The sequence below is a fragment of the Pleurodeles waltl genome, chromosome 10 (assembly GCF_031143425.1).
Source record: "Pleurodeles waltl isolate 20211129_DDA chromosome 10, aPleWal1.hap1.20221129, whole genome shotgun sequence".
Classification (NCBI taxonomy): domain Eukaryota; kingdom Metazoa; phylum Chordata; class Amphibia; order Caudata; family Salamandridae; genus Pleurodeles; species Pleurodeles waltl.
This window is the reverse complement of record NC_090449.1, coordinates 570,401,341-570,415,870: the sequence shown is the minus strand read 5'-3', so window position 1 is coordinate 570,415,870 and position 14,530 is coordinate 570,401,341.

Below are 14,530 nucleotides of genomic sequence, written 5' to 3'. Positions count from 1 at the left end.
TCAGTGTCTTACCTGGGATCACTGCTGTACTCTGGGTCCTAACCACCCCCTGCTCTTTTTTCTGATGTCTCCCCTCTAAGGGTGTACTTGTCATTGATCCATTCTAAAAATAGCATAACAATGACAGAGGCTATTCCCTGCTGTGGTCCCTCAGAAACATTCCTTTGGTCACTTCCCTGCATCAATAGACTTTGGCCCCGCTCTCACAATGACTTCAGAGTATCGGTGGACGCATAACCAATGGATACGTACTCATCTGACCACCACAGCCACGCGTCTGACAGCTAACGTGAGTAAACTGCCTATGCATGCTGCTCCTCTAGCCCTGGGTCATTCCTCCAGCTGCCCCAAAGTGGCAAGGCACCAGTGGGTGACCACACCTACTCCAACCTCGCATCCACCTTCCCAGGTAAGCTCATGGGTGCTCCAGGAGGTCATGTTATGCATTGCTGACCAAAACTCTCCTGGCCCACCTCACTATCCTCCCACTTACTGAGTATAGCATATGACAGCGACCAACTCAAGACCGCCTACGACCACACCAAGCACCAGCACGTCCTTGCACCAAGCCTCTTTCTAAGGGGTGTAGCACCTCTTTTACCTTGTAACTCTCTGCCATTCTGTCACCTTAGAAGTAGAACCACCTAGCCACTAACTACTCAGCCCTAAAACTGCCCTGCCTTTCCGCCCAGCCTTCATATCACCTTTCCTAAAATGATGGCAGGTAACTGTCAGATGACATATATGTTGCCCCACTAATGCCCACCAAATGAACCAATCCTATCCTGTAGTCTCCTTGAATGTCTCCTTGACTACCACAGCCCCAGGTCGGCTGCCCCCAAAAACCTCTATTCAAGATGTTTTGCTGCTCCACCTTCAGCTCGATTATCAAACCAAGAAAAACTAACCTCACAGCCTTGCACTCAGAGCCTTCGCACTTGACAGTCTCTTCTCCATCTCGGCAAGTGGGTCTACATCAAGAAGCCTGTGAGGAACCAAACAGGGGGGAGTGTGTTCTTTGATCCTTGGCGTGTTGTACAGATTTTTTTAAAATATTACTGAGTTTGGATGATGGACGTATCCCCTTTGATTGACACTAGAAAACTGTGAAGGAGACTTTGGTGATGGGCCATTCCAAATGGATGGTGACATGTCCCATGAGGTTTGATGATTCTGTATGTGAGTGATTCCTAATAGTATGGTTTTCCCAAAGAATGATCAATCCTCCAAAAGTGTCTGATTATTCCGGGTACAATTATTCTTTTTCTTTGTCATTGTATCTTTATTTTAGAGCTTATTCTTATATATTCTATTGTGTTTAAGATTCTATTCGAATTTTAGGGGTTGTCTTGCATTTGTGACTGGTTTCTTTCCCTGCAATCATAGAAGTACCGCATGCTTCTTAGTTCCCTATAAATAGTTCACTCCTGTCCATCTTCCTATTCTGCTTTCCCATAAGGACAAACATGAGTAGTGTTGACCCAAGTTGCATTGTAATACCCTATAGAATATTCTTATTACTAAACGTTCTGCATAGAATGCAGCAAAACCAGCAATGGTGCACTCAGTGCAAAAGAGGCTGTCGGGCTATGCTGTTGCTATTAAATGAATTAACACCTTCAAGTGACTCGTGTCTTCACTAACACTCTCTTCAACAGTAAAAGAAAACCACTCAGACAAAATGTATTGTGACACTATGAAACGACACAGGCCTAATCCATTATTCTTCTGCATACTGCCTCACAAAGATAAGTTTTGTTATTCATTAAGTGTTGAAGTATAATAGCCTTCAGTATCCTCTTTTGCCCCCTTCATTTCAAACACTAGTTGTAAGCTTTGTGTATTTTCTTCAGACCCTCCAACTTGCGTATTATGTTCTCAACGTCTATACCTTGCACCTACTGTGGCAATTTAACTCAGTTCCCCCGAAAATTCACCGTTTTCAACACTTCAGCTGTATTTTTTGTTCTTCACTTTTCTCCCAAGGAATTTACCCAGATTGTGAGGATATCCACTTATTTGCTAGTGAGAATGTGTGGGCTGGCTGATTCTTACTTTTGAATTGTCCTGTGCTCTAGCGCTACCCACACTTGCCGATAACAAGCCTAGATGGATTGTACTATCCGTCTTGCAATGATCACTTTTATAACCGGGACCCCTTACTTGGAGGTGTGCAGAAAATGAAGAATTGGTTACCCTTTCTGAACAGCTTTGTTTCCTGTTGGTAGTATAGGCCTCCTCTGCAGCTCGCTGACTCAATACAACACAGTGATGGCAATCAAAAGGGCCATTTTAGGAGTTAACCGTCTGAGCTCAACTCTCTGTAAGGCTCGAACTGTGGTTTCAATAATTGTGCTAACATCAAGTTTAGATTTCATGCTGGTGTGGGTGCTGATTTTGGTGGTGCCAACCACTTTACCCCTTCTAGGAATCTTGATAATAGGTCTATTCAAGAAACCTCTTATAATGCCATTTGTGTTCCCCACGATATCTGACAAGATGCACTTTTTGTGATGTGCATGAAAGCTCCAAGTCTAAAGGGGGTGCTAGTTACCAGATAATCGTATATCATGTTAGACTATTCGTTAGTCGATCCGCCCTAGTCATGGACAAATCTGTCCCATATGGCAGTGGAACACATACATGCGGTTGGTCTCCTGGCTTCCAAAGCCATGCACCTTTGGGGGAAGTCCTAGTTGCCCAAGTTCTATGGCCTCAGGAGTCACACGGCAAAGCTGAGATGGCTGATTCTGTGAGACCCACTTGTCTTCCCCCTTTGTATAGATAGTAGATTCTGTAAGGCAGGCCGTTTTATTATAATGCCCTGTCATTTTCATCTGGTGAGAGTTCTATGTCTGCCTGGCCCACAGCAGGGCAACTAGTTTAAGCATCAGGCTTGTGTGCCTGTCTGGCGTAATAGCGGAATCAATAGAATTAGGAGAAAAATAAACATATTTTCTTCATCCGTAAATCAACAGAGCGTTTCTTTGAGATGGTGGCAAGTTTAACTGGATGCACAGATTTGGCATTTTGTGTTTGTTTTAAAGAGGTCCATTTCTGATGTGTTCCACTCTCTATCGTATGTTGTAGGTCCCTCTCTTGAGCTGCCTGCTTAATTTGTCTGTTTTTACTTTTTGGATGCCTAATAGAAGAATGGCTAATTACAGTTATGTATCCCCGTATTGCCTAATTCCATAACTCTTGTGCTAGTATAGGCTGCAAAAGACCTTGTTCCTCCCTCGTTGTTCAGGTGAAAAGTTGTTAGTCTGGATTTGTATTACCTTGCCCCCAATGTGCATGTAAAAATGTTTTAGTGCTAGGAAGAGCCTTTAGTTGTAACACATGCATGCGTTCCGCAGCTTCCAGGAAGTTACATTGACCCTGACAGTTAGTTCTTCCATTGTCACCTCACATCCCAAGTGGGGTGCCTTTTTAGAAATGGCAACTGAGGGAGTAGGCTGCTGGAACAGACTACTTATCATCAGGTTTTCTAAGTTTCATAATTGCATCTCGTTTAGAATGCTTGCAGTTAAAACCACTAGAACATCCCAGCACTCAGTTGCTTGACACTGTAGTGTGGCCCTTTTTATTGTAGCTTTATGCGCGTTAGCTTAACGTATTAGGCCTCTGTGCACTTTGTCCTAGATGCATTTTATTTAGCCTCGCACTGTTATTTTACAATAACCAGTTTCACGGTCTTGTTTTATTTCCTTCTATCACACTGTTTAGCTTACTTCAGCACTGTGTTCTCAAACAGTAAATTCTTGCTCACTCTGTGCTTCAGTCAAGGATACAGTCTGGTACATTGCCGATAGACGTGGTAGAAGTTTAGTCTTTATGGTTCGTAGACAGTACACATCCTTAAGTAGGAACATCGGGGTGTTCACATCAATAGTATAAAAACACTTTCTAGTCCCGGTACACGTAAGAGGGAGATTCCGACCAGGAACCCACAACTAGATGCTGACTGCCCTGTTGCAGATGCTGATCCAGATCACATGCCTTTGCTCAGGTATGAGGGTTGATGTCCTCCCGGGGAAACCAGAAAGGCAGGCTTAGAGCTTCACATGCTGTGCTCAAAATATAACTTAGAGAGAACATAATTTAGTTACAATATGATAGCCTTATTTTTTTGTTTCACTCTGCTCGTTACTATTTCCATCTTACTGTGTTGTATGGTTCTGGTTATTGTGGCTCACGCCTTGTTATCTAAAATGCAGTTGTTTTATTAAACTAATCTTTAAAACTCAAACTGCCTTTGTCATTTATATATGAGACTGTAATTTGTATGAGAGAACTGGTTGTGACCTGAGTGACCACGACTTCCCTGGGAAGTACTAAGATGTCATGCGCTCGGCTGCCCAATTCTCTCTTCCCTTCGGGAGAGATGAGGCAATGCTAGTTAGCCAGAGCATAACCCGGATTTGGGGTGACAAGGGTCCTTCACCGTGGGTTAGACTTAGTCCCCCACACTGCGAACGATCTTGCCACCCAAAAATCCAGTAGTCTCATTAGGATAATGAGAGCCTACGCGACATGGCGCTGCCAACGTTTGGTCTGGCTCCAATTTTCGGGTCCACCAGTTTCTCTTGGTCTCATATCATATAATGATCCCTTAGTTCCTTTAGCGGAGGCGTCCGTGGCACTGAGGATTTCCACCTCCGTGGTAAAGGTAATCCTATTTACAGCAGATGGTTGTTCAAGCTTGAACCTTAAAAGGAAAAACCCCGTCTTGGTGTGCCTTCTCTGAACTATCGCTGTTATAACAATGGCAAATCCCCAGGTCATACAAATAGCTCTTAATATGAGACAACCGCTCATAGCACATTTGCTTGTAAATGGCCTTACGATCCAGGGTGGTCCAGTCACGTTTGTGATGGCTGCCCACGCAGCCTATAGAACAGAACTTTTTTACTCTTGGGTCACATTTCCACCAGTTGATGGAAACACAAATACATTCCACACATATACAGTTGCGAACGCGCCTGGGCAGTACAGGGCGTACGCATACTTGGAGATACCTCTATCTTATCAAGAACATAATAATTGGCTTGATGGCGCCCTACCACATACCATATTACCAGTAAGGTTAGGTCCACTTAGCAATGATGGTCCTACATGGCCTTTACTGGCCACATATACACCACATCCTGCTGCAGCAAATATGGAGGTAGCTGAGGTTCGACACTTGTATACAGACCTAATGGCTACCTATAGACGTTTAGTACAATTTGTGATGCAGACACTAAATACAAACCCAGCGCGTACTGCTCCAGCCCAACCACACGCAGTAGTACCAGGTATAAACACGGTGACTGTCCACTCTATTATGGGTAAAGTGCCAGCGAAAAGGGAGGAGACTCCATTCTGGCTGGCACAGAAAATGAATATGCTGGAGGCGGTATTTCCCCATAGGGGACCTCAGGATAAACATAGAATATTAACTTGCCTGTGAAGCTAGTTCTTGATTGGTCCTCTATGAAGTACACCATGACCAATTATAGGTATTCAAGAAGACATAATTCCTGCCAGTTTTAACAGTCCTCGCTGTCTGACTGTCTCCTTTGTCAAAGTTAAGCTTGCTGCACTAAAAGCCTCTTTTGTATGGGGAATGCATTGGCCTTCCTTGAGTTCAGTATTGAACCCCTCTCTCTCAGAAACTGGCAAATATTTTTCCCATTTCAGTGAAAAACCCAGTGTGTGCAGTATCTGTATTATTGTCTATATCCACTGCTGACACTGTGTGGGTTAGTTCTCCTTTATCAGACAGTCATGCATGTAGGGATCACATGTATCCTATATTCTTAAGTGTGCTGCTACTTATTTTGTAAACACCCTAGGTGTCGACTTTATTCGAAAGGGGAGGACCTTGAATTGATCAAGTCATTTTTTCCCCCCTCAAAACAGAGATATTTCCTGTGCTTAATGTGCATTGGAACGTGTAGATAAGTAACCTTTAGGCCTACAGCTGCTGTGTAGTCCTCTTTTTTATTAAAGGAGTAGAATTACTTCTTGCAGCATCATCATTTTGAATTTCTGGCTGTTGGTGAACTTGTGCGAGAAACAGAGTTCCTAGATAGTCTCTACGAGGTTTCTAACCTCCTGCTTCATGAGGATGAGCTCCTTTTTTTTATCCTTCCATACTCTGGATGTATATTTGGTGGTTTTCATATCACTTTCATACAGTAGCTGTGTTGTATAATATTGAGTAGCCAATTGTTAGAGGTTATTTTTATCTCTGTCTTTAAAAAAACCTGTTCTGCCCCCTCTTGTGATTGTGTTGGTGCCCACTTACTTGGTGAGTCTCTTGGATGTCGGACCTGACCCTTTTGCTGTATGTCCTATTCCTCTAGCTCTTCCTTGAAAGGGCTGTCTTGGCATAGTGGTGTACAACCATTTCGCTGTCCTGCTTTGTCCACTGGTATGAAAGAAAACATGGCCTCCAGAGGACTGGTTGAAATCCACCTCTATTTGCATTTCTTCTCAGATGTTTGGTTCTTCTTTTATAGGCCCCACTAAACTTCACAGCCCTATACCTTCACTGTCCTTTGTTTGCTGGAGGGGCTTAGCCACATCAGCTCAAAATAATGTCTCTCCTTCAAAGTGCATTTTGACTAATATCTGTACTTCCTGCTCCAAACCAGGAACTCTTAATCAGTCATCTCTGCTTGTGGGCATCTGTCTGCTGGGGATGTCCACCATCTAAATCTGATTTTAGACCGGTTTTGTAATGCATGTCTCTTGCTGAATCAGTGCTTTAGCTTTAAACATGTGCTTTAGCTCTTGAAAAAGAACTTGTCTGAAGGAGTTTGATGATTCAAGAGACTGCCTATAAATATGAGCTCCCCTCCTCCTTTTCTTTCACTTAGAGACTTTGTTGCATGTCTGCTAGACTTCCCTCATAATTGGGACCTAATCTAAAGATCTAATATTTAAGACAGGGAAGAAGATTGTATTGATGACATGACTGGCTTGTTCTTTTAGGAATACTCTGAAGTTGTTTTTTCTCCGTTAAAACTACGCTATGCCATGCTATCCATAATGCAGACTTAAGTGTGTACTTGTTCTCTAGGTTTTTCCGGGCCTTACTCGACTTCTCTGTAACCTCACCACAGATTTCTCTTAAGTCACTTGGAACAAAACTGCTGGCTGTTTTTTCTGGAAATTACTCAAATGTTCTTCTGTCCTTTTCATGGATCACAAGATAATGATGATGATGGACTAGGACTGAGGTTCAATATATTTGATGGGACATCAACATAGCACAATGTCTTTCTTCATCTTTATTGCAGCTGAGAGTGCAATTAATAAAGTAATGCAGATAATCGTGATTTGCTTTTGCATTAAAATATTGGATTTTCCTGCATTAAAGCTTGGGGGGTGGAGGAGGTGAGGGTGGTGGTGGAAGAGTGGGGGGAGGGAAGGGGAAAGGTGTGGGATAATGGGAAGGGGATGGAGGGTGGGCGGGGGGTAGGCACTAAAATAAGAAAAAGAAAAGGATGACTGGAAGTTGATTATTGCAGGGGGTGAAGAGAGAGGAGGAGATTGTGAAGAAAAAAGGGGAGGAATAAGAGACAACAAATGTTGAAGTGCGATAGTTGGTATAAGAAGATGACAGCTAGTAATGGTAAAATGTGTATGATTATCTACAACTATATGTGCCCAAGGGTAACCTGTGAGAGGCGATGGACAAATGGCTAGGTTGCGAATTGCATCTATAAATATATGTGGGCTAAATAATCCCCAAAAAAGGCTAAAAATTGCTGAAGATTTGAAAACGCTGAGGGCGGATATATATTGCCTGCAGGAGACGCATGTAGAGTACTGCAATAGATCTATCTTAGATTCTTTAGGGATGAAGGTAGTAATTTGTACTGAACAGAATGTTAAGACCAAGGGGGTAGCTATACTAGCTGGCAGTAGTAAATGTAAGTTTACAAAATGGATTGCAGGTAAAGATGGGTGTTGGTAGAGTGTCATCATAGTAAAGGATGTTTTACCTTATGTTCCCTATATGGTGCAGTGATGGATGATCCATCGGTGTTAGATTTTATATCAGTGGAGTTAGCGGAGTGGCTGTCCCCCTATATATTATATGGAGATTTGCATTTTAATGGCTCTTGGGATGGTTTAAAAGATCTAATGAGTACCACCCCCAATAGATATTATGGACGTAAACCAAGAGTATATAAAGCTCTCTGTAGCTTGCAAAAAGAAATAGGATTGGTGGATGCCGGGCCAAGACTCTGCACCAGACTATTCAGCTCCTCATGTGAAACTGGCTCGATTAGACAATTTTTTAAAATCTCCCCTGAATTGTTAACGGGGCAAGGATGGAAATATGTCCACGGTTCATGTCAGATCACAATCCACTAATATTGGAAATAAACATGAAGGGCTTTAAATACAATAAGAGGGGGTGGACCTTTGAGAGGGCTTCTTAATGATCCAGAATATCGCCACCATATGAATATATGGTTGAAGGAATTTCTTGAAATTAATAGGGGGACTGCTCCAGTGGAGACTGTATGGGACACTTTAAAGGCAGGGATACGAGAAGAAACTTTGAGTTCCAGCCTCAGAAGGCAGAAGCATGCCCAAACTCTGATTAAAGAAGCATATTTAAAGCTCAAAGAGGCAGAAAGTCAACTTACGCTTAGTTATTGAGGGGAGTAGGGAAGTGAATGCTGCCCTACAGAAGATTGCTATTGCTTAAGCAGCAATTAACGAGATCTTAGCAAAAAAGTGGCTGAAAAATACCTCTCAAGGCGCTCCGAATGCTATGAATATAGTGAGTAGGCGGGCCGTCTATTGGCGGTATAGGCATGCAATAAGGCGGCCACAGGTATTATTACAGAAATTAAAGTCCGACAGGGACAGATTGTCTCAGATCCTGAAGGTATTAGGGAGGTGTTTCGAATGTATTATGTCAAACTCTATAAGCCTGCCCCTCCCATAGACGTGCATGCAATGTATAGGTTTTTAAGCACTATAGAGATAGGTAAGCTCACAGAGGGGGAACAGGAGGCACTGGGGGACGTAATCAGCATGGATGAACTCGAAGAGGCAATTCAGGGACTTCCCACTGGAAAAGCCGTAGGAATGGATGCAATCCCCTTAGAATTTTATAAAAACTTTAAGGCTTTATTGCTGCCTGTTATGCTAGAGCTGTTTACTCAGGTGCAAAAAGGTAGCAGAGCTCCCCCCTCTTGGTCTTCTGCCAATATAGTAGTATTTGATTAAAAAGGGGGAACGCCGCAAAATCCTAGTTCGTATAGGCCAATCACATTAATATAGAGTGATATTAAGATCTACTCTAAAATCTTTGCATCACAGTTTTCTACTGTTATTAAGAAATTAGTCACACCAAATCAACATGGGTTTGTTCCCGGGAGTGACACTACTTGATCATATTAGAAGAGTTATCACGCTCTTTGATGCAACAGACGTGGCAGAAGAATCTATGGCAGTGGCATTTACTAGATGCTGAAAAGGCCCTTGATAGGGTTAGTTGGGATTATTTGTGGAAAATATTGAAGGTGTATGGTCTGGGAGATAAATTCTTGTTGGCAATAAAAGCTATCTATATACATCCAAGTGCTTGGCTACAACTTATGGGAGGACAATCCGATAGTATACAAATTGGGTGGCCAGACAAGGGTGTCCAAGCTCCCCATTGCTGTTTGCAGTGTATATTGATCCCTTTCTCAGGCAGTTAGAAAATAACCCAGCCATTTTACCAGTTCATAGGTATGGATGGAATACCAAGATACTAGCATTTGTGGATAACACAGCTTTGTAACAACTAATCCAGATCAAGCCCTAAAAGAAATAGAGGCGGCAGCAAGTACATTTGGAGAGTTTTCCGGGTATTTATTGAACAGAGAAAAAACTCAGCTGTTGGTTAATAAGTATACGACTACTCACAATATTCGTAAAGTGGACCATGCAGTATATTTAGGTATAGATATTACCCTTACGGTGGAGAAGATAGTTAGTCTAAACTTGACACCGATTTTTGAAAGCAAAACAAGATTTTAGCAGATGGAACAACTTGCATATGTCTATAATGGGGAGATGGAATATGATCAAAATGATATTTATACCCAATGTGCTGTATCTTTTTCGGACAATTCCATTGGTTTTTGAAAAATCATGGTTTATAGCAACAGATCTGCTAGTAACAAGATTTATCTGGGCGTATGGTAAGAGTAGAAGAGCTGGTAAGTTTATGTCCTTACCTAGATAGAAGGGGGGATGGTCCTTACCAAACTTAAAATTATATCAGTTGGCAGCTGCTTTCCAAAATATGCGTCCGTTGATGGTAGGCAAAAATGGGGTGACAGGGGTAGGATATTGGCCAATATTTATGAGCTATTAATTGGACCGATATCTAATGGTAGATTGTTGGTGTTGATGGAATCCAGTTACTACAAGAAAGTGTGGTTCAAGGTATTAGAGGCTGCTTTTAAATGTTGGAGCCCTTGGTGGGGAAAATGCAGGACTTGGCAGGTTTAACCAGTATCCGCCAATAGATAATAACCCCTCCCTCCAGAGATATTCAAAGATTGTTGCTTTGCCAAGTGGGGCTTGCAAGGGGTTCGGAGATTAGGAGATTTTTATGAGGGAACTGGGGTCAGAACATTTGGGGATCTCCAATAAAGGTATGGATTGGTGCAAAGGGAGTTTAAAAAAAATATTTACAAATAAGAGATTTTTTAAGTAAGAAACCGGTGGGCCACTTTTGGAGAAGATAACAGGTGGGGGCTGATTGTCCATAAGCTCTTTATACTCAATGCTCATGTCGGAGCAACCTAATGATCTTGAGAAATACAGTAATAAATGGGAAGGTAATTTTAATAATGGAGGTATTACATTTTATGAATCCCTTGAATCTGGTTGTACGGTATTGATTTCATCAGCATTGCAGGCAAAGCATTATGAGACAATATATGACCTATATTTTACTCCATCTAAAATAGCTAAATGGGGAACCGCACAAAGGGAAGATTAAACATTTTTGTAAGAAGGGTGGTAAGATATGATGTGGCGCTCACACCGGATATTATGGTTTTAGGTGTATTAGAGAAAGTAGGAATGCCACAAAAAACATTTATTTTTATATCAATGGTTGTTTATCGATTGTGTGTTGCATCTGCATGGTTAGACCCACAACCCCCATCATTGCAGCAGTGGCTGGGACAACTTTTATTTATCTATCATTTGGAAACTGCACTTTATCAACGTAAGGAGAGGAAGGCTAGACGCAAGGGGCAGATCATATGTGGGCTCTTTGGGGATTGGGTTAGGTCTAGGTAGTGGCTCAGGGAAAGAAAAATGAGGCACATAGCACTTTATTAGTAAAGTATTGTATTATTGTTTCTTGCTCTCTCTTCTTCCCACTGTTTATAATGAACTGTTTTTTTCTGCATTCAATAAAAATATTTGTTTAAATAATAAATAAAGCTTGAAAAATCACTGTCCTGTTTTACCCTTAGTTTTATGATGACTGTCAGTAAGATGGGAGTGTTCTTTAATGGACACTAAGCTTATACCGCTAAAACTTCAGATCACTGAGAAAATGTTACTCCTTTTGCCTCACCCACAAACCATACTATCAACAGTCAATTCCTTGCTAGACTACTACATTTTAAACGTTGCAATGTAAATAAACGGAATGGTTACTTACTCATAGTAGTTTTGCAGCTTGAAGAATTTTCTGGATTCACATGCTTGGCATTATCTGAGTGGTTGGGGATGGAATTCCTTACTCCGCTTTGTTGTTTTTTTGCTGTTGCTCTGCATTGTGTTTTACCAGTTGGTGCTATGTCCAACCCTTTGAGGCATCTGACAAGTGGAAGAACCCCCAATGTGCGGTCACCATCTTCAGATTATTTTTTGTTGTCTTGGCAACTGGTCTTGTTCTTTTCAGCTTCTTGCTGTGTTTGAAAGGGTCTTTTTTCGTAGAGTTTATGCCCCTCATTTTGTGTGGTGGTCACAGGTGAACCCAGAAAATTCTTCAAGCTGCAAAACTACTCCAACTGGTAAGTAAACATTTAATTTTGCAGCATGTATCTGTTCTGGATTCATATGTCTTGCACTGATTTTGTAGCAGTATCTCTAGTCACCCTTGGAGGTTACATTGAACTTGCAAACAGATGCTTCAATATTCTTTGTTCAACCTGCAAATCTTTGCTTACTTGAATGTTCACACAGTAGTAGTAGTGTTTTGTGAAGGTAAGAATGGAGGACCAAGTGGCTGTGTCGTTTATTGGTAAGTTTACTAGAAAGGTACAAGTAGCTTCCTTTTTCCTTATGGGATGTGCTGTTGGTCTTGTCTCTAGTTGCGCACCAGCATTCTGGTGGCATATCTGGATTGTTTGGACTATCCATCTTACAATTGTGCAGTTTGCTATTGGTGAGCCCCTGTTTGAATTTGTGAAGGACACAAAGAACTGGCTCTCTTTGTCCTTTCCAGGGGCTATATTACTGCCCTACATACATCAAGCATAACAAGGGCTTCTTCAGCTTGTGTTTTAGGTTGTTGAAAGAAGCCTGGTAGCTGAATTATTTTTTTCACATAAAACTGGTAAATGTACTTTGGTGGGATGAGCGGGTTGCTACACATGATGACACAGTCCTTGTGTAGCTGGAGGTAGCGTTCCTGGGTGGTTAGCGGTTGCAGTTCACTCACCATACGTAGTGATGTGATAGCAATCAGCAAGGTGGTCTTTAAGGTTAAAAACCCAAATTCTGCCTTGAGCAGCAGTTAAAAGAGCAGCTTTATTAGCTGTCAGCACCAGGTTGAGGTTCCACATGGGAGTTGGTATGGATCTGGGAGGAGCTATTATTTGTGCTCCCTCTAAGAAACCTTTGATCATGGGTGCAGTAAAAAAGCTTCTTTCTCTCTATCAACGTGTGAAGGCTACTACTGCTGCCAAGTGGACTTTTACCGAAGTGCAAGTTAAACTTGTTTATTAAGTATGTTAGGTACTTGACCACTATTATCTTGTTTTATGTTGTCAAACAATTCCCCCTCTCTGCACTACAGATATTATCGCCTCCATTTTGCTGCGTAGCAATTTCTTGTCCTTGTTTTTTGAGCTTCCTTTAGGATGTCCAATGATTGCTTAAGGAGTCTTAAGCATCCAAACTCTATGTCCTTAGGAGCCAAGCTTCTGGATTCAGGCTGTTGGGTTCCTAGTGAAAGACTCCACCTCCTTCCATGGGAGCAGGTCAAGTGTAGCTGGTAGTCTTTTGTATTTTCCTTCCATCATTTAAAACAAGGTCTGAGAACCATGCTTGCCTTATCCACTGTTGGGTGATTAGGGGCAACGTCATATGAGACTGTCTTTACTTTATCACTAGAGGTAAAAGTATAATTGGCAGAAAGGTCTATACAAATTTTCGTGGACTAGTCTATTGATAGAACATTCCCCAGGGAGTGGTGGTGTGGGTGCAGGATGTAAGGTTTTGCATTGCCTTGTGTTGAGAATAAGTCCACCTCTGGAGTGCCCCATTCGTGGAACATTTTGAATTACTTGTTGGTTTAGTTACCATTTGCGTGAAGCGAATTCTTGCCTGCTTAATATGTCTGATTCTATGTTTTCTAACCCTGTCAAAAGTATAGCTATCAAGGTTAGTCTGCTTCGCTGGCTGGCCCATTTAAAAATCTACGAGGCTAGCTTTGATAGGGCTTATGACTGTTGCTTCTTGTTTGTTGAGGTAAAAGACTGGCAATATTGTCCATTTGGACCTGCACAGTCTCTCCCCTACACTTGGGAAGGCCTTTAAGGCCAGAAAGACTTTCTTATGTTCCAGGACATTTATGTGTTGTGCTGCTTCTTTCGCTTTCCATTGTCTCCATATGTTAATTTCTCCATATGCACTCCCTAGCCCAAGTGGAATATGTCCATGGCGATGGCCACCACTGGAGTTGGTTACAAGAAAGGTATGCCCACTGTTATGTTGTTCACCACTTCATCTCTTTCTGTTCTTTTTGCATTTCAATCACTGGATCTTCCCTTCCTGTTGCTTGTAACCATAGACTTTTTGATTCATTCCTGAATCAGTCTCATGTGCAGCCTTTCATGGGGAATTAATGAGAGGCAGGAGGCCATCGTGCAGATCATTTTACCCTCAAACTGCACCGTCAGAGACTTACCCCCCCGCAGTAGCGGTGAGTCTATTCTGTTAGCACTTGGATCCTCTTGATGGTGGTGCAGGCTTTTGCATCCACTGTGTTGATTCTTGTTCCAACAAAGAGCTTTTCGCTACCTGTTGATAATATCTACATTTATCGCAAACCGCAGCTTGTGTGGTGAGTCCAGCTCCTGCTGCATCGAGAGAGCAGGCATGCTTATACTAGCTGACCATCAAGTACACCGTCATTGCGGGCAGCCATTTTGGTACCACTCTGTGAGCTGATTTTATGGGAGGCACTCTCAGTTCTTAGTGTATCTTGTTTATCAAAACGCACAGGAATCTTGTATCTGTGATTCATGCAATGTGTAGGTATGCATCCTTTAGG